The 18,748-nt window shown below is 35.3% G+C and overlaps 1 pseudogene; it reads right to left on the bottom strand.

The window, feature by feature from the left end:
• Window positions 1–659: 659 nt before the first annotated feature.
• Window positions 660–18,678, bottom strand: LOC129137830 (putative ankyrin repeat domain-containing protein 20A2; annotated as a pseudogene).
• Between the last annotated feature and the right edge of the window lie 70 nt (window positions 18,679–18,748).

The following is an 18,748-nucleotide window of genomic DNA, read 5'->3' as shown; positions in this document are numbered from 1 at the left end:
TCATCTGGGAAATCTAGAATTAAGTGTCAAAGAAAATCAATTAAATTTTAATTTGAAAATACTCATTTCAGGTGTAAATATTTCCATTTATACTTACATTATGGTCTTAACATGTGGCAACATAAAGTCATTAAAATTATTATTTCATCAGTACAGAACTATCTACCTTAAAATATGACTCTGTGCCTAATAAAACTTCATAGGTGACACAATGTCTTTTCTCAAAGTAAATCATCTCTCACCTCTACCTTTTATTTCCTAGAAATGAGGCACGTTTCTAAGCTGGTATAGTAAACACGGTTTTCCTTTTTTTTTTTTTTTATTAAAACAGATTTGTTGAAATATAATTTACATACTATAGAATGTATCTGTTTTAACTTAAAGTTAAAAGATTTTTTAGTCCATTTACTGAGTTGTGCAGCCATCTCTACAATCCAACTTTACAGCATTTCCATCACTGCAAGATCCCTCACGCCCATTAGCAGTCACTACCAGCTTTCAGCCCCAGCCCTTTGCAAACATTAGTCTACTTTTTTTCCCTATACGTTTATCTTTTCTGGATGCTTCATGTAAATGGAATTATACAGTATGGTAAACACACTTTTTATCCATTGATTTTTATATTCAACTAAGTTCAACATGTATCCAGAACCAAATGTTTAAATTTTCTTTCTAAAAGTTTGAAAATATTTATCTTCCTTGATACTTACTACTCTTTCTGCTTTCTCTCTCTTATATTGAAAGAGACTTTCTTTTAAATGATCACATTCATTCGTTACCTTCTTACTTTTCTCTTCTAGCATGAGGTCTTTCTTTCCACTCTCAATAAAGCCTCTTTGGATATTAGTTACTATCTCTTTATGATCCTCTTTCTGATGAACATCATCTAGTTGCTGTTCAATGCACGGATTTTCATGTTGGAGTTGACATATCCTCTCTTCTACACAGCTCCACTTTCCAGTGGAATTATTCACTTTAGCTTCTGCATTTTCATACATCTCTTTCATTTCCTTTATTTGCTGCTGTGTTTGGCTTAGGTCATTTGGAGAGTTTCTAAAGCCAATGACTTTTTTCTGAGAGTATCTCTTTTCTTACGGAACTTATCTTTTAAGGTATTGAATTTAATTTGCGTTTTAGAAAGTTGTTCAGTAAGAAACTCATTCTTAACTTCTTCTTCGGAAATATCAGAATTCATTTTTACTTGTACGGAAACATCTTGTGTTCACTCTAATGCAAGTTTTAGGTTTCTTTCTGTTTTCACACTTTCACTGTGTTTACTTATAGCAGCAGTCAGTCTAGACTGATGATTCAATTTCAGCTTCCAGTCTTTTGTTGCTTTCTTCTTCCTTCAACAGTTCAGAATTGAGCCTCGTATTCTCAGCTTTGAGATCATTAAGCTCTTGTTGATACCGGAATGCTGTTTTTGTTATCAATTCCTCATTGAGTTTTATATACTTTTCAAGGGCAGCATTTGTTTTTTAACAATTTTAATGTCCGTAAGATATTTATTTTCTTTTTCCAGGTTGTCATTTTTCATTGTGCATATTTCCTGTCTGAATATAGCAATATCTGTCTTCAAAATGCAATTTTCATCCATCAGATCTTTCATTTCTTCGTGATTATGAAAATCCTAAATAAAACAAAAGAAAGTTTTAGCTAGTACTCAATAAAATAACATATCATGATTACCTCTGAAGTTAAAGAATAACCTGCACATCCATATACTAAAAAGGTTACTGTAAGTGGATATCCAACTGGAGAAAAAGTTGAAGCAAAACTTTGAACCTTAAAGAGCATAAGTTCCAAAAAGTTCAGAAATTTATTTAAAGTCAATGAATTTATAAAAGTAAACACACACACACACACACACGCACACCAGAGAATTTTTAAGAATTTCAGAATTGGAAAAGCCTTTCCCTGAATTACAACAACCTCAAAAGCATAAATTAAAGCATTAACAAATTTGACTAAATTAAAATATATCAAAAAATTGCATTTACACTTTGATATCTAACCCATACACCACCCTATAGTAAGAACCTTACTTCACACGTATTTGGACAGATAAAATTTCCCAGAGTTACTACAGTTCTGTTTCACTGATAACATTCTATTTCAATTTGACTCTTTTAACACTTTTATAGTCAGTTGTAAGAATTACATTTACTAAATCATAAATCTAGACATTATACGAGTCACTCCTATATACATTCATTGATGAACTCATCTAGTTACCACAATTTTGAAAAAGAAATGTTAAAAATATAAGCAAGCTACAGGACTTTCCCCAGGACTTCTGACGCTACTTCTAGTTCTCTGACAGATCACAGTTACTTCTGTGGTGTAAATGTATCAATACGAAAGAAAACTTTTATTTCAAAACACCAATGGTAAATAAGATAAAATTTATAGAGCTCTTCTTAGAATATCATGAGATTATTTGTGATTGCAATAATTTGTTTCCTCTTTATAGTATTAGGTACAGTAATCAATATGAAATAGCGGGAAGTACAAGGAACAATTTTACTGGGAAAAAAATCTTTATCAATAGGTTATCACTAAGTATATATTATGGCATATTATTGTTTTCAAAAGCTCTTTGTAATAAAATAATATCCTATGTGGATGCCAAGATTTATAATAAATATTAATAATTGTACCTGTAAGTGTCATCATTCATTTTTTGAAAATGAGATAACATTTCTGGTTTGTTTTAGACCAAAATATTATATATTACATCAAGAGGATATTATAAGTAACATTGATAAAATAATGTTTAAAATATAGAATTTTTACCAAAGATTGATTTATCTGATTTGGAGTATTTCTTGTAGTCTTCAGTTTCATCTCTAGTGATTGAACAGTTGGTTCAAGTTGTTTTGCTTCAACTTCTTTCTTATATTGTTTCTCTTTCCTTTCTAATTCTTCTCTATTTTTTTGTACAGCATATTAACATTTGTTTTTTCTTCACTTTCTTGTCTTAAGATGCATCTGCAGATAAAGACATTTATCTTAAAATTCATTTTGTTAAAAAACAAAGAGATCATCCTGTGATCTACCTCTGCAGATGCTCTTTATCATCCTAATAAAATTTCTATGTTCTGGATTATTTATCCTTTGTAGTTCTCAGATATTTAATTTCTCACTTCAACATCTTCAAACTAATGCATATACTTGAAAAGTAGTAAGGAAAGAATATTCTGCTAAAGTTTTTGTTACTAGTCACTCTAGTATGTATTATAAAAAAGGATACTGGAAATAAATCAGCATAGTTAGAAGTTCAAAATTACCTTTTCAAATCACACAGTCATAATTACTCCCCGATTAGAAAAGATCGTTTACAATCAACTAAATTTTTAAAGTTACTATTTATTGACAAGCGTATAAGTTCGCTAGAAATAAATTTTCATCTCTATGAAATATTGTAGGTGTCTCTCCAAATGATTTACAGAGTAAGATGTCTCTCACACAAACTATATCTGCAGATGATTGTCATCTAAAACTAGGCTAAAGAGTCTAACATCTGTTACCCCACACTTTTTATAATTCTTTCTTAATACTTCCAATTCACCTTCTTATTACATATATTTTATATATTTATTAAGCTGTTGTTCATTATGTGTAATATATAATTAATGCCCTTAATAAGTATGTGTATGTTTACACAAGTTATGTTTTCCTGTGAAATCTAGTCCCAGAAGTGGAGTTGTTGAGTTAAAGGGATGTCAGGTTATTTGAAATTTTGATACACAGCACTAAGTTACCCTTCAGAAATAATTTACCAATTTCATATACCAACAGTGTATGAGAATGCCTTTTTCCTCACATTTTCAATGGTAGTAATTACTTTTTCAATATCAGCATGACTTTACAAAATATATCTTATTTTATGTTAATTTGCATTTTTCTGATTACCAGGCAGGGCGAAATATCCCTGGTAAAACTATAAAACTTGTTAATCATAAGGAACATTAGTCCAATTTTGAATTAGTTTATAGCACAATGACAATTATCTGCTGAGAAATGCTGCTATAGGTGGCCAGGCACGGTGGCTCACTCCTGTAAACCCAGCACTTTGGGAGGCCGAGGTGGGCAGAACACCTGAGGTCAGGAGTTTGAGACAAGCCTGGATAACATGGTGAAACCTCATTTCTACTAAAAATACAAAAAATTAGTTGGGCAGGGTGGCACATGTCTGTAATCTCAGCTACTAGGGAGGCTGAGTCAGGAGAATCACTTGAACCCAGTATGCATAGGTTGCAGTGAGGTGAGAACACACCATTGCACTCCGGCTTGGGCAACAAGAGAGAAACTCCATCTCAGAAAAAAACAAAAAGAAAAACAAAAACAAAAACACACTGCTGTAGGCTTACTTACCTATCTTGCTCTTCCTTCAGTTTCTTGGGAAATTGCTGAGGATACGTTTTCCCAACCTTTCTTTGTTTGGTTAATCTGTCAGCAGCAGCAGAAGATGTACTATGACATACATTTTCTGATAGATGTATTTTTTTACTTTTGTTTGTATTATTTCCTTCTTTGACCTTTAATAAAAGTAATATGAATAATAATTTTTATTTTATTCAATAAAAAAACTTTCTCCCTGATTTTTTCACTTGATTCAGGTTAACTATCACCATTTTAATGATAAAAGTATTTTGTGCTTACTTTAATTTTATCATTATACATAATAATTATAAGATACTTATCATTTTATCATTGAAATTTTTGTCAAGTCTGCTCATTTCTGTTTGAGTGAATGGAATAATTTTCCAAAATTTCAAAAAGGACTCTTCTCCATTTTGTGCTTTTATTCGCATCCACTCTTTGCTATCTGATATAAATGTTTATGCTATCTGACTGGCAGAAACAGAGAAATAAAAAGACACAGGCATAACATATATCTTCTGTCATTGCCACCTGGATTTTACATGAAATAGCCAGATTAAGAGGATGTGACCTTGTAGGCCTTCAGGAAGAGTAAAGAAGTTTTCCCTTTTCTGCACTGAGCTATTCTTTTCCCCACTGCCTTTTATCTCTCTCTTTTTTTATTTTTTTTTTGGATCCTGGGATATCAAAAAAGTGAAAGTTCTCCCTGAACTATGGGAACCAATGTTTGCCACAACACAAGAAGCAGAGTGAAACTGCTGAGTTTCTAGTGCAGAATTCTGGAAAACGAGATGCTTCCCAGATTTCACATTCAATTACCACAAACGTTTATAGGTGGAAAACATACGGTACAGTTATCTACTTTAGCCCCATTATCTACTGAAAATGGGAGTCAAACCAACCAAGACATATGAAATGTTTCATCCAGAGCTCTTGAGGTGGCATTCCCTAGCATTTCACGGCACCAAATAACATGATACAATTCCATATTGCTGAATTACATAAATTACCAGATAAATTTATCAAATTAGTCAGATATATTAAAAGTCTAACTTGAGCAAAGCAATTTAACACCTCAGAGGGTGGAAAAAGGCCTCATCTGCTTTTACTTTGAAAGAAGAAAATCTCTAGATTTTTGTCTATCTTTAGAACACAATGTACAGAACTCAACTTTCTACTAAAGAGTCAAAGGCTAAATTTTTAGCTAAGAAATTATGCTTCTTTCTTACATGATAAAAATCAGACATGTCAAAACTTTCCATACTTCATTAAACAACATAATGTAAGGTCTGATTCAACAGAAATATTGGAGTGCTGATTTTTAAAAATATGTGGAAGTATATATTTGTTTTCAAAATATTGGAAATAACCATGATGAAACTATAAATTCAAACAGTTTGAGCTAAGCAGATAAACTGGCGTGCATGAAAACACATTAAACAGACTCATTTGGCTGGGAATATTCATTGCAACTCTCAAGGCTAGATGTGTTTTTGTGGCTCATCTCAGTCATTGCTTCCCTCCCATTGTATTCCCATTCTATCATTAAATAAATGTAATTCATCCCTAAATGAATACAGAAAAAAGAATCTAGAATCTAAAGCTTATTTCTTTAGCAATTTCTTTATGTTGATCTGGTTCAGAAGGTCACATGGTATATGGCTGAATTAGTTTCCCAGCTCATATGCCACTTGGAAGACTGAGAGTGAGACTTAGGTTGATTAATGAAGAAACATTATGAGAACATTCTCCAGAGCCGTTGTTTAGATAGCAGGACTAATCTACTTTGACACATAATTACACATTTAGAAAACCCCGCTGTAACTGTACACATGAGATTTTCTTGAATAGAAAATTTGACTAAATCAAATAATTGATAAAGAGAAAAAAGAAGCAGCAAGTGAACCTCTGTCTTTTTGAAGTTGGACTTTCTCTTTCTCCAAAGCCAGGAACTCTACTTGTAACATGCCTACCTCATTCTTTTTACTATTATTATACTTTAAGTTCTGGTACATGTGCACAATGTGCAGGTTTGTTACATATGTATACATGTGCTATCTTAGTGACCTTGGAATATCTTGCTGTAAGTCTTCTAGCTATATTTTTGATGTTCTCTCACTATGTGGCAAAGAATAACCCGCATTTTATAATTCAAGATTCATGGTTTTGTAGTTATTAACACTGGGATTGTCATACAGCGGCTTCTGGAATAAGCACTGTGTTGGTTTTCTGTTTTTATAAGTATCTGTAGCAGCAGAAATACTGTGGCTTTCTATCTGAATCATGTGCTTCATTTCTTTGGGGTGGGTAAACCACAAATCAAAAAGACTTTCTGGACCTCTAGACTGAGACCAATGCCTAATGTCTAATTTCCAATTAGTGGTATTTGGGTTTATATATTTTTCCTTTTGCATGTCAAACTCTTAATCATCTTTCATTTCAATCATAATTACTGGGTTCCTTACTTTTTCAGTTTCTATATCATAACAAAAATTTCCATCATCTGTGTTAGAAACAAGCTGTGTGTCTGGTTTGTTATCATTTTTATAGTCTGATTTATTTTAATTTAAATGAACCTTAGAAGATGACTGGTAAGTGTATTTCAGGGACCTGGAGTGTGAATGGAATAAAAAGACATTTGACATGGGCTTCCTCTGTTCAGGCGCTGCCTGGACTGCCACAGAGCTAGACACTCCAGATACATTTTTCTCCTCACAATCAGGGACACGATTCATCAGACTAGAGGGCACTCCTTTTTTGTTCATCCCTCTTTAGAGTTACCATGTAGGAGCTCTTCCTCAGGGCAAGCAGTAATTTTGGAGTTTTCAGAACTTTTACCAATATTCAGCTTGAACTTGTTTGTAATGAATTTTAAAGAAAGTCATGAATATATAGATTGAGTCCCTTTATCACTGTTCTTACCCAGTTCTGGTTCTTGAGACTTTTTTTGGAGGGGGGGGCAGGTGCAAAATGGAAAACAAATTTGCTTGTTTTGTTTCTCAGATGTCTTTTCTGTCAGAGTGCATGTTTTAAACTTAGCTTTAATCAAGTATAAACAAAGAAATATTATAAAATAGTTAAAATTTAACTGTGAAACTTAATCTATGTGTTGCTACTCTTAAATTATGGGATTGTAACTAAAAAGTCAAAAATAATTTGCCTTGGCTTAACATAGAACAGAAACATGAACCAGCAAGCTGAACTCTCAGTGTCTGTTTGGACTAAACTTAATGCATTTGTGTAAAATCTACCAGAAATGAATTCAAAGATGATAGGTAGTATTATAAAAGCTTCCTGTCTTACAAAGACTTTACCTCAGCATACCAGAAAGAGTGAGCCCCTACAGTGCATGTTTATTTCTGAAGATTAACTAGAGCACTAGGCAAACACTAAGTTATTAAGAGCTAAACTGAACACCAATAAGAAAGAGAAGCAAAATTTTAAATTCTAATTCAAATGATATACTATGATAGTGTTATGTATCTAGATAGAATTTCTGCTTATATTCACTTCTAATATATTTTAAGTTCCAGTAGTGATAGGGTTTGGATTTTTTAAATTTTAGTAATGTTTACTATGTATTTATGTTGAAATAAAGTTATTGTTCACACCCTGACACCAAAGGTCCCATTCTGCAAGGTAGGATTCTCTTAATAGGCAACTGGGTTGACTTTTATGACCCCATTCACTCCCTGAACACAGACACAGAGGTCAACTGGTGACCACAAAACAGAATAAACCTTTAACCTCGGCACTGGTGACCAGCAATATAAAACTGCAACATCTGAAGCACTGGCAATGATGACTCCTTTAACACTAGTTTAACTCAGTGGCCATTGTTGTTAAACTGTTCATAATTTCTATTCCTCAGTAATATGACCCAATACTTCATGTTACCTTGTGTATTATGAGTAAGGTTATATAAATAAAACAGCAAGATAATTCTGAAAATTTCTTGCCTCAATTCCAAGGGTAAAGACAGCTATGAGTTACTAGAGATACTAAGAATTACTAGAGTAACTAATAGTTACTAGAGATAGTAAGAATATCTTAAGTTTCATAACTGGTTAAGATGTTTTAAAAATTAAATATAAAATTATGATCTATTGGATTCTAAAGGTATACTCTGAAAGGTCATGTCATTTGGACTATGCTTTGTTAGTAAAGCAAAAAAAAACCTAATATTAAACAAGAACTTAAATTTTCATATACCTGTGATTGCTTCTTTTCACTTCTTTCACACCTTTCTTGCTCTTCCTCTAAAGCCACTGGTAAGGTTTGTTCTGTTGATAAATTCATTGATTTAGTTCAAATGAACTAAGAAGAGTTAGATAAAGACTATAATCTTTATAAAAATAAATAGAGAATAACATTTCTTTGTATTTTATATTTTGAGAGTTTGAATGAAACAATGTTTACTGAAATATTTACTTCTGTAAGAAATACTTCTAATTATCCAAAACTTCAACAAACCACTTGGGGAGACACCAGATATCACCAGATTCAAGCCATGCAAAATCTCAGGGTCACTCACAAATTGTTCCACCCAACATAAGTCAACAAAACTGTTGGAAACAAAACAGAAATTTGAAATACAGTCAAAATATACAATGTAATGCTTTACTATACTTTGTAACACTATCTTTTTAACAAGACACTAATTGAGTTGGCAGTTACTAATAATTTGCAAAATTATTGTTCTTTATACCTCAATTAGTGTGCACCCCATTTTTTACATCACAAATGTTTTCCCCTGCTATTCTGAAAAATTTATTTTCATCTTTTAAGACTCAGAAAGTAGGCTGGGCATAATAGCTCACATCTGTAATCCCAGCACTTTGGAAAGCCAAAATGGGAGAATTGCTCAAGGCCAAGAGTTTAAGACCAGCCTGGGAACCATAGGTAACCTTGACTCTACAAAAAATTAGACAGGTATGGTGATATGTTCCTGTTGTCCCCGCTACTCAAGAAGCTTAGATGAGAAGATCCCTCGAGCCCATGAGTCTGAGGTTTCAGTGAGTCTCAATCATGCCATTGCACTCCAATCCCGGGTGATAGAGTAAGAACTTGTCTCCAAAAAGAGGAAAAAAAAAGGCTCAGAATGCTATGTGAAATCTTCTTTGATTCTAGCTATCTTTCTCCACACACACAGGTGTCTGCTTTGTTGGGGTCCCTTAGTACCTTGTCAATTTTTCTAGTGTCACTTTACCACCTGACCTGCACATCATGTCTTTACATGTTGACCCCCTTTGCTGCTAGACTGTAGAGGACAATCTTTTGAATCATCTTTGTATAAACAGTCTTAATTTTGCTAAATAATTACTTATTGAGTTCCTGCTAAGTGTTAGGCACTGGGGAATAAGGAAGGAAAATAGAAGCTGTCAGGGATGGCTTTCCTAAAGATCATCCATGAGCTGAGACTTAGAGAGTGAGGTTAGCCAGATTAAGCGAGGCAGAGGGCAGGAAAGGGTGAGCACATGCCAGGCAGCAACAAGAGAGGAAGAGAAGCCTCCAAGAGAGTATGCATTTCTCTACAGAAGAGGAATGGTGAGGGGGCCATTACCAGCAGCTCAGTAATTCCAGAGAAAAAGGCAGATGGGGAAAGGGATACAGATGGAGCTTTGGGCAGAAATCAGTTTCCTTTTCTTTTCTTTTTTGGGACAAGGTTATACTCTGTCTCCCAGACTGGAGGGCAGTGGCATGATCTCAGCTCACTGCAACCCGGCCTCCCAGGTTCAAGTAATTCTCCTGCCTCAGCCTCCTGAGTAGCTGAGATTACAGGCACGTGCCACTACCACCTGCTAATTTTTGTATTTTATTAGAGATGGGGTTTCACCTTGTTGGCCAGGCTGGTCTTGAACTTCTGACCTCAAATGATCCACTTGCCTCAGCCTCCCAAAGTGCTGGGATCACAGACATGAGCCACCGTGCCCAACCCAGAAGTCAGTTTCTGAAATCCTTATATAAACCTTTAAGATGCTTGGACATTAGGTATTCAGGAGTGGTTCACGGATCTATTTGCATTAGGGTTAATTCACTCTAAATACTGCGAGGAGCATAAAATTCTGAGGCATATAAATCAATGAACAAAGATAAAATATAAGGCAATGTTGCAAAGATGATGCAGGCCTGAGGAGATGTTTTCAGAAATATTTAGGATAGAGGTATCAGTGGCCATTATAAGAATGAATTTCTATTGAATAAATAAATGTATATATCTGGGTCCCTGGAGAAATACACTCGCTCATTACTTTACAAATTTTATCAAATGAAAAGTAAAATAATATACATAAACTCTTTCAGTTACTTGTATTTACTTTACCCTTTTTCTGTTTCAGTTTTACTGTGCCAAGGAAATGCATTTGGGTTTTGTGGTGGTTGTTGTGGTTGTGGTTGTTTTTGTTTTTTGAGATGGAATTTCACTCTTCCTGCCCAGTCTGAAGTGCAGTGGTGTGATCTCAGCTCATGGCAACCTCTGCCTCCTGGGTTCAAGAGATTCTCCTGCCTCAGCCTCCCAAGTAGCTGGAATTACAGGCATGTGCCACCAAGAACAGCTAATTTTGTGTTTTTAGTAGAGATGGGTTTCTCCATGTTGGTCAGGCTGGTCTCAAACTCCCAACCTCAGGTTATCTGCCCACCTCAGCCTCCCAAAGTGCTGGGATTACAGGCACTAGCCACCGCACCCAGCAACATATGGGGATTTTGTTTTAAAAGTTCTGTTTCCTGGATCTACCAAGCTCATGAGAAAATAGAGCAAACAAGTCATTTGCATAGGTAAGAAACTTTGGATTTATAGCTTGTCCTCACTACTCTAGAAGATTATTATCATGTTTTGCAAAGCAAAATGTTAAACACAGACATAAGGGGAAAAAGAAATTAAAACTATAGGGGTGGGTGAAAAAATATTGCATAATTTATTACTGTTGACCTCATCATATGACTGATTAAGGGCACTGAATTTAACTTGGATGTGAAGTAGACCTCATATTAGCTGCAGTTAATCAGTAGACCAGGCGTCCTAGCAGAATTAAATTTGATGCTCCTGTGTTATCTTTAAATGACACAGCTTTTCTGAAAACCCTTACTCATAGTGCATGATTATCCATTAAGAAAAGGTGATGGAATATGTGAATACAGCTGGGGAGACACCACAAGGCAAATGCTCAGTGGTTCCCATTAATATTGGGAAAATCAACACTATAAAACAGAAAGCCATAGACATTATTTAATATTTGGTTTTGGGAGGTATTTTTAGTGACACTGCATACAGTTGTACCTAATAATTGCTAAATCAGAGACGTAAAAGTAAAACAAAGGCACATTGTGTTTGAGTAGGAAATCTATAGACATCTAGCTGGTTTTCCCATCCAGCCACAAAATTCTAAATATAATCATGGTACCTGCACTCAAATTTATGTTAAATACCAACCTCAATGAACTCACTCTTTCTTCTCATTCTCTTTGTTATTTATATGTTGCTTTCCTTAAGGGAAGAATACAAATGCCTCGCTAAGAACCATTCTGTTTGGTTGTAGGCTGCATAAGGGGAGTAAACATAAAGTACATTTGACAACAAAATGACTTTTTAAAAGTCAGAACTATGGTAGCATGAAGCCAAACGAGGTAATCTAGAATAAAATGTTCTATGCTTCTTTCCCTTCTTGGCTCTCTTTCTACTCTAATAACTGCGATTCACACAGGTAATGAAGAGTGTAATTCCTTGATAGAAACACAGCTCCAAGATTAATCCTTTCTTTAACTATGAAGTTTGCGTGTCCAAAATCTGTGGTAGTTGCCGTCTGATTTTTGATCACTGATGGTGATACAGATATTTATCATCAACTCGCAACTTCCCAAATCTTTGAAAAGTCTTACTATTGATGGTTCAACTAGTAGAAACATGATGTAAAATATCTGAAAATAAAGTTTTTATTTATTAGAATGTAAATAATAATACAAATTGTAACAAGGTGTAAAAGTTCTTTCTTCACTGAAGCAGTACCATGTTGTCCTCTACCCCACAAATACACTACTCCCCCATGGTCCAATGTATTTTAAAAGTCCTGTAATTGCTATTAACTCAGACAAGTTTACTTAACTTGTTCTAAGCTTCTGGTATTTACTACAGTTTACTTTCAATCACTCAACCATCTCTGTTATATATGTTGTTTTCCATGAGAAATTTGTTTATTAGTAATTAAGATTCTTCAGGGATAAGAAAATATTTGAATAACTAAGTTTGTGCATAAACACATTAAGGTCAAATACCCATGACATTATTGTGTGTTTTCGTGTACTAGAGACAAAAACTTCAAAAAAATTTTTAATGAATATACATTAAATTAAAACTGCTTTCATTAAACTGAGATAATCTTCCCTCAATGCATGAATACCTTCAGAATTCACATAGACCAAAGAATTGTATAAAATATAATAGCCTTAAAAATCTTATTTGTAGCTGGCACGGTGGTTCCCACCTGTAATACCAGCACATTGGCAAGCCGAGTTGGGCAGATCACCTGAGGTCAGGAGTTCAAGAGCAGCCTGGCCAACCTGGTGAAATCCCATCTCTACTAAAAATAGAAAAATTAGCAGGGTATGGTAGCACGTGCATGTAGTATCAGCTACTCGAGGGGCTGAGGCAGGAGAATTGCTTGAACCCAAGAGGCAGAGGTGGTAATGAGCCAAGACTGAGCCACTGCACTCCAGCCTTGGTGACAGAGCAAGACTTTGTCTCAAAAACACAAACAAACAAACAAAAAACCTAATTGTTCCCATATAAATCTATGTTCATACAAGATCTGACGAGTATACAACACCGTGAGACAGGACAGGCATATATTTTAAAGGTTATATTCCTGGTTTCTGTAAAAATAAAATAGTTGAATTTAAGCTTTCAAGACAAGTCAACAAAAAGAGCAAAAAATGCAAAAGTGAAACTCGAAAGGTCATTTCCCCATCAAGGGCTCATGATCACTGGACATTCACAAACTATACTGTTCAAAACATTAGATCTGAATTTTGATCCGAGTATCCCTTTAGTAGCAGTTTCATTCAAGGATGTCCAAGAGGTAAAATAAGACAATATCATTTGCTATTTTCAGTTTTCTTTTCTGAGAACAGCCCAGCATTCTTCTTCAGAGAAATGAATTGTCCTAACTTCATAGGCTAAAGGCTCATGAGTCATAGTTCTAAGGGCATTAATAAAATATGGTGGTGCATGCTTGTATTCTGAACTTTTCAGGTTTAAACTCTCATATAGTAAATGCTAATAGGTACAAACCGATTAAAGAAAAGCCTTCTTAATCTGACATTATTTTTCTTTTTATTTCTTCATTTATCAGCATCAGGAGAGTCTAACTAAATGTGGTAAAGTGGTATGAGGGAATACAATGAACAGTGTAAAATGAATTAAACCAGAGATAATCACACCAATGTGGGTACGAGTGGAAAATATAATACAAAACACACCAAAGAAAGTGGCAGAAAGGTATATAAAGTGTATAACCACTCACATACCATTTTAGGACACAAAAAATTCTGCCTATTATTTCTGAGCATCACAATGTATTTAAAGATTTCAAAAGGGCATTGAAATGAAAAACAACCAACTTATGATGTTGGTAGCCTCTATGCAATCATGTTTTAAAAACTTTAACACCAAAAAGGCTCAAAATCACCATTTCAAAAGACTGTGTCTACCAGTCATAAATGAATCATTACTTTCGTCATTTGTAATAGTCAAAGATGCCACAAGCGCACGCATACACACATCTATATATACACCTACACACACAGTCTTGCTCATTAGAACATCTGATAGGCTTCAGATCATCAGTGTAATAACACTAGCAGCAAGCCTCTGAAGTTAAAACAGAAACTGACACTTTAATAAGTAAAGCTTTCCTCTAGGTAAAGATCAGAACTCCAACTAGCACTTAACTCAGTGCAAATATCTTAAGAGTCTCAAAATTCACTGCTTTGAATCCCTGACAAGTATAAAAATTTTATACTGAAAACTTCATGCTATTCAAAACATTAAAACAGAAACATCTGACTTAAAGCTTACATTTTTAAAATCTTTTTTATGCTTCTAAATTTGTTTTTATTCAAATATGGATACCAGCAATAACATTTATGCCAATGCCTTCTGTTCAATATTGAACAAATAGAATTAGGAATAAGAATAATATGAGTACATCCAATCATTGAATGTACTTTATTTCCAGTATTCCATTAAATGTACCTGCTCTCAATGTCTGTACATTCTTTCTTTGTACTGCTCCTTTCACAGCAGGATCTTCCACTTCAGTGCTAGGCTGAATGGGTTTTAAAAGAAAACGATTCATAAATCATGTATATTTTATACAACATGGAGTTTGTGATTCAAAAATATACATAATTAATTACCTTCAAGGAAGGATGTTTTGCAGGAGGCCCTACAGAGCAAAGGGGATATGTCATCAATTATATGTAAGTATGACAGGGCCAACCAAACATTCATGCAGTGTTACTGTCGAGCTGAATTCTCAGGCCTGGCTATAAAAATAATTACTTAAGGTTTTGAGGGTTCTTCTTGGCTCTTCTTTTCATTGCCTAGGACAGAAACATGACAGAAACACAATGAGGAAAATAGGAATATAGGATTCCCAAAATGCACAGTTTACATTTCAGTAGTGAGATTATGTTTCAAATGCCTATACTTAAAATAGAAAAGCATTGATATAACCGTGAACACGTGGACTGATGAGGAGAAAAGGGACCATTAAACAGAGGGGCAAATCAAACCTGAGAGAATCAATGTCAAAGCTGATGGTGAATGTACAGAGAATTTTAACTCCACACACCAGAGGCATTGCTGCCAGCACAGCACAAATAAATTCCCCTTGTCTTGTCACTGAGGAAATACGCAGTTGGGATGACAGTTCAGGTGAATGTGTGATTCACCTCTCATCAAAGAAAGGGTTCTACATTGATCAGCTAGGATACACACTTATGAAATAACAGCTAATCAAACTACTCATTTTTCCCATGATCACATGGGCTACTGCAGCACCTACATTTCTCCTATCCCCTCATTTGGCCTTGAATTAGAGCTCCTTGATCCACTCATGCAAGGTGGTCCATAAAACACATCAAATAAACCATGTCGAATAAGCTTCAGATATCAAAATATTTATCAAAAAAGAAAACATTGAATGACCACAGACTTGCTGGATATTAATACATATTTATATTTCAAAATCAGTGCAGTATTTATTGAAAATGAGAATTTTGGTTTTCATGGAATGAATTTTATGATTACTTCTAAAATTAACTAAGTTTGGTATATTATCTTACACTGTAAAGGACTTTTATAAAACAGCTATCATATCAAAGAACTGGCTGTCTCAAAAAAATTTCGCCAAAGCATCTATATGCAACTTAATCATATCTTATTCACTCATGTCAGTGAAACTTCTCTCCCTGAGGCCTGACAGTTATCAAGTGAAATGAGCTGCTGTGGTTTACCCCAACTCTAGCACTCCCTCCTCTCTCCAGTACTCTCCACAGCAATAACCTCTTTTGTGAGACTGGGCATATGCTGAAGCAACTGGAAGTGAGTTGTCTCAAGTTTACTTGGCTTTAACTCCCAAGACCCCAGAAAATGTCTTTCTTTCCTCCTTTTGTGCCCTTTCACCATCCCTCTTCCTTTGAAAAAATGATTATCAGAACTGTCATCCTGATGCTTCCCTTCCTAACTGCTTTTTATGGATGATTGTGACCACTTTTTTCATCTGTATTCAGCAGTAGTATACACCTGTCATCTCTCTTTTTTCATCTCATTTTCCTTCCCCTGTGGCTAGAATCATGCTCAGAAATAAAAGGAAATTAAAGCTTTCCCTGGATTCTGTTATTTTTTAAATTGCTCTCCAGTGGTTCTTTTTCCAGATTTCTCTAAAGGAAGGCTATTCCCTTGCTATTCAGAGCTGTGTCCAAGGACCAGCACAAACATCACCTGAATGCTCATGAGAAATGCAGACTCCAATACCTGCTGAGTCAGAATGTGCACTTTCCAGAAGCTCCTCAACGAATTCATGACAATTTGAATGCCCTGTTCTACACTAGTGTGCTTCCATATTGGTTTACCCTAATTGGCCTTTTTGGCCTAGCCTCAACTTCTTTCCTATTATGTCCCTGAATTTAATACTACGTTATAAGCCATAATGTTTCTAATGAACTTTTAATCAGGCAAAGCTTCTCTAATTAATTTCTTCCCAATAAATCACCCAACACTATTCTTTTCAATTATGTTAATATGATACTATCCTGTGAAGTTACAACATTTTCTATAAAAACAAATTATAGCCATACATGGCTGACCATTTACGGTGATGTTCATCTATGGTAGATAAAACACAGGTCTGCATGGTAAAGTACCTCAATCCTTAATGCCTCCCCAGTAGCGAGAATGACAGCAAGAGAAGGAAAATGTTACTGTAATTATATGACACATTTTGGTACTGGAAGCTCACTTTATCTTCCTTCCTATTTCTAACACCCTGTTCTTCCTTCTTCTACAGCTCAATTTGACTTTACTACCCTCCATTACATACATCCACTTTTTTTTATTTATTCCATGTACACTCTGCCCTCCTCATTCTTTCTTTCTCTTTTATTTATTTCCTCTTCCCTCTCTCCTGACTTGCCTCAGGTCTTAGAGTACGTTAAAATGGAACTCATAACTCAGCTCCTTTAGTGGTACTTCCAATAGAATCAACTGCTGACCCTTGGTTAGAGACACCACTTATCACCATTTTATTTCTCTTTTACTTATGATACAGTTAATAGGACATTTTCTTTAGCTATTAAACTCTATTAGTGCTCATATTTTAAAAGAAACATTCCATCAATGCCTTTTTTTTTTTTTGAGATGGAGTCTCACTCTGTCACCCAGGCTGGAGTGCAGTGGCACGATCTCTGCTCACTGCAAGCTCCACCTCCCAGGTTCACACCATCCTCCTGCCTCAGCCTCCTGAGTTGCTGGGACTACAGGCACCCGCCACCATGCCCGGCTAATTTTTTGTGTTTTTAGTAGAGATGGGGTTTCACCATGTTAGCCAGGATGGTCTTGATCTCCTGACCTCATTACCCGCCCACCTCGGGCTCCCAAAGTGCTGGAATTACAGGCGTGAGCCACCGCGCCTGGTCTCCATCAAATGACTTTTTAAATAAAATACGGTTCTCACCTTTTCCTTTTCCATTGACTATTCTGTTTCCTTTTTCATGAGAAGGTCCACGTAAAGGCTCTGACACTTTCTCGGGGACACATTGCTAAGGTAATATCAAGAATTAGTTTCCATTTAAAATTATAATGAGTTGCATCAAGAGTTTCTTATCAATCTCTTTTTATGAAACTGGGTCTCACTCTGTCAACCCAGGGCTAGAATGCAGGGGCCTGATTATGGCTCACTGTGGTCTCAAACTCCTGACTTCAAGCAATCTTCCCACCTCAACTTCCTGAATAGCTGGAACTACAGGTGCATACCATCATGTCATGCTAATGTTTTTATTGTTATCTTTGTAGAGACAAGGCCTCATTATACCTCCCAGGCTGGTCTCAAGCTCCTGGGCTCAAGCAAATCTTCCACTTCTGCCTCCCAAAATGTTGAGATAAGCAGTGTGCACCACCACACCCAGCCCTAATCAATTTCTTTAAATCAATCTCAATGTTGCCCAGGCATGGTGGCTTACACCTGTAATCTCAGCCCTTTGCAAGGCCAAGGTGGGTGGATTGCTTGAGTTCAGGAGTTGGAGACCAGCCTGGGCAACATAATGAGAACACATCTCTACACAAAAAATACCAAAAGGAGTCAGGCATGATGGTGTGTGCCTGTAGTCCCAGCTGCTTGGGAAGCTGATGTGGGAGGATCACTTGAGCCTGAGAGGTGGATACAGCAGTGAGCCAAGATCATGCCACTACACTGCAGCATGGACAACAGAGCAAGACCCTGCCTCCCCAAAAATTTCAATTTAAAATGTGAGAACAAAGAGAGATACAAACAAAAAACAAGCCTAATTAGTCAATGAAATATGAGCTTAAGCCAAGAAAGAAAATGAAAAACATGAAGTACAATAAAGTACATGGGGAAATAGATCTATAACAGAGCCTTCGGTCTTTCATAACTCTGATAATACTAATTAATATTTATGCTGCAATTAGTTTTTTGTAAGTACTTCTGTGATAGTGTTTCTTACTATAAGACATTCAATTAGCTAAATATGGTCATCTACCATTACCTGAAAGAACATTATTATAACAGAGAGAGAAAACTGGAACTTTCCATCAACTTTCCACCCAGAAAAAGAATTGGTCAGCAGA

The sequence above is a fragment of the Pan troglodytes genome, chromosome 15 (assembly GCF_028858775.2).
Source record: "Pan troglodytes isolate AG18354 chromosome 15, NHGRI_mPanTro3-v2.0_pri, whole genome shotgun sequence".
In the NCBI taxonomy this organism is placed as follows: domain Eukaryota; kingdom Metazoa; phylum Chordata; class Mammalia; order Primates; family Hominidae; genus Pan; species Pan troglodytes.
Note: the sequence above shows the minus strand (reverse complement) of the source record. Positions and strands in the feature narration are given on the sequence as shown.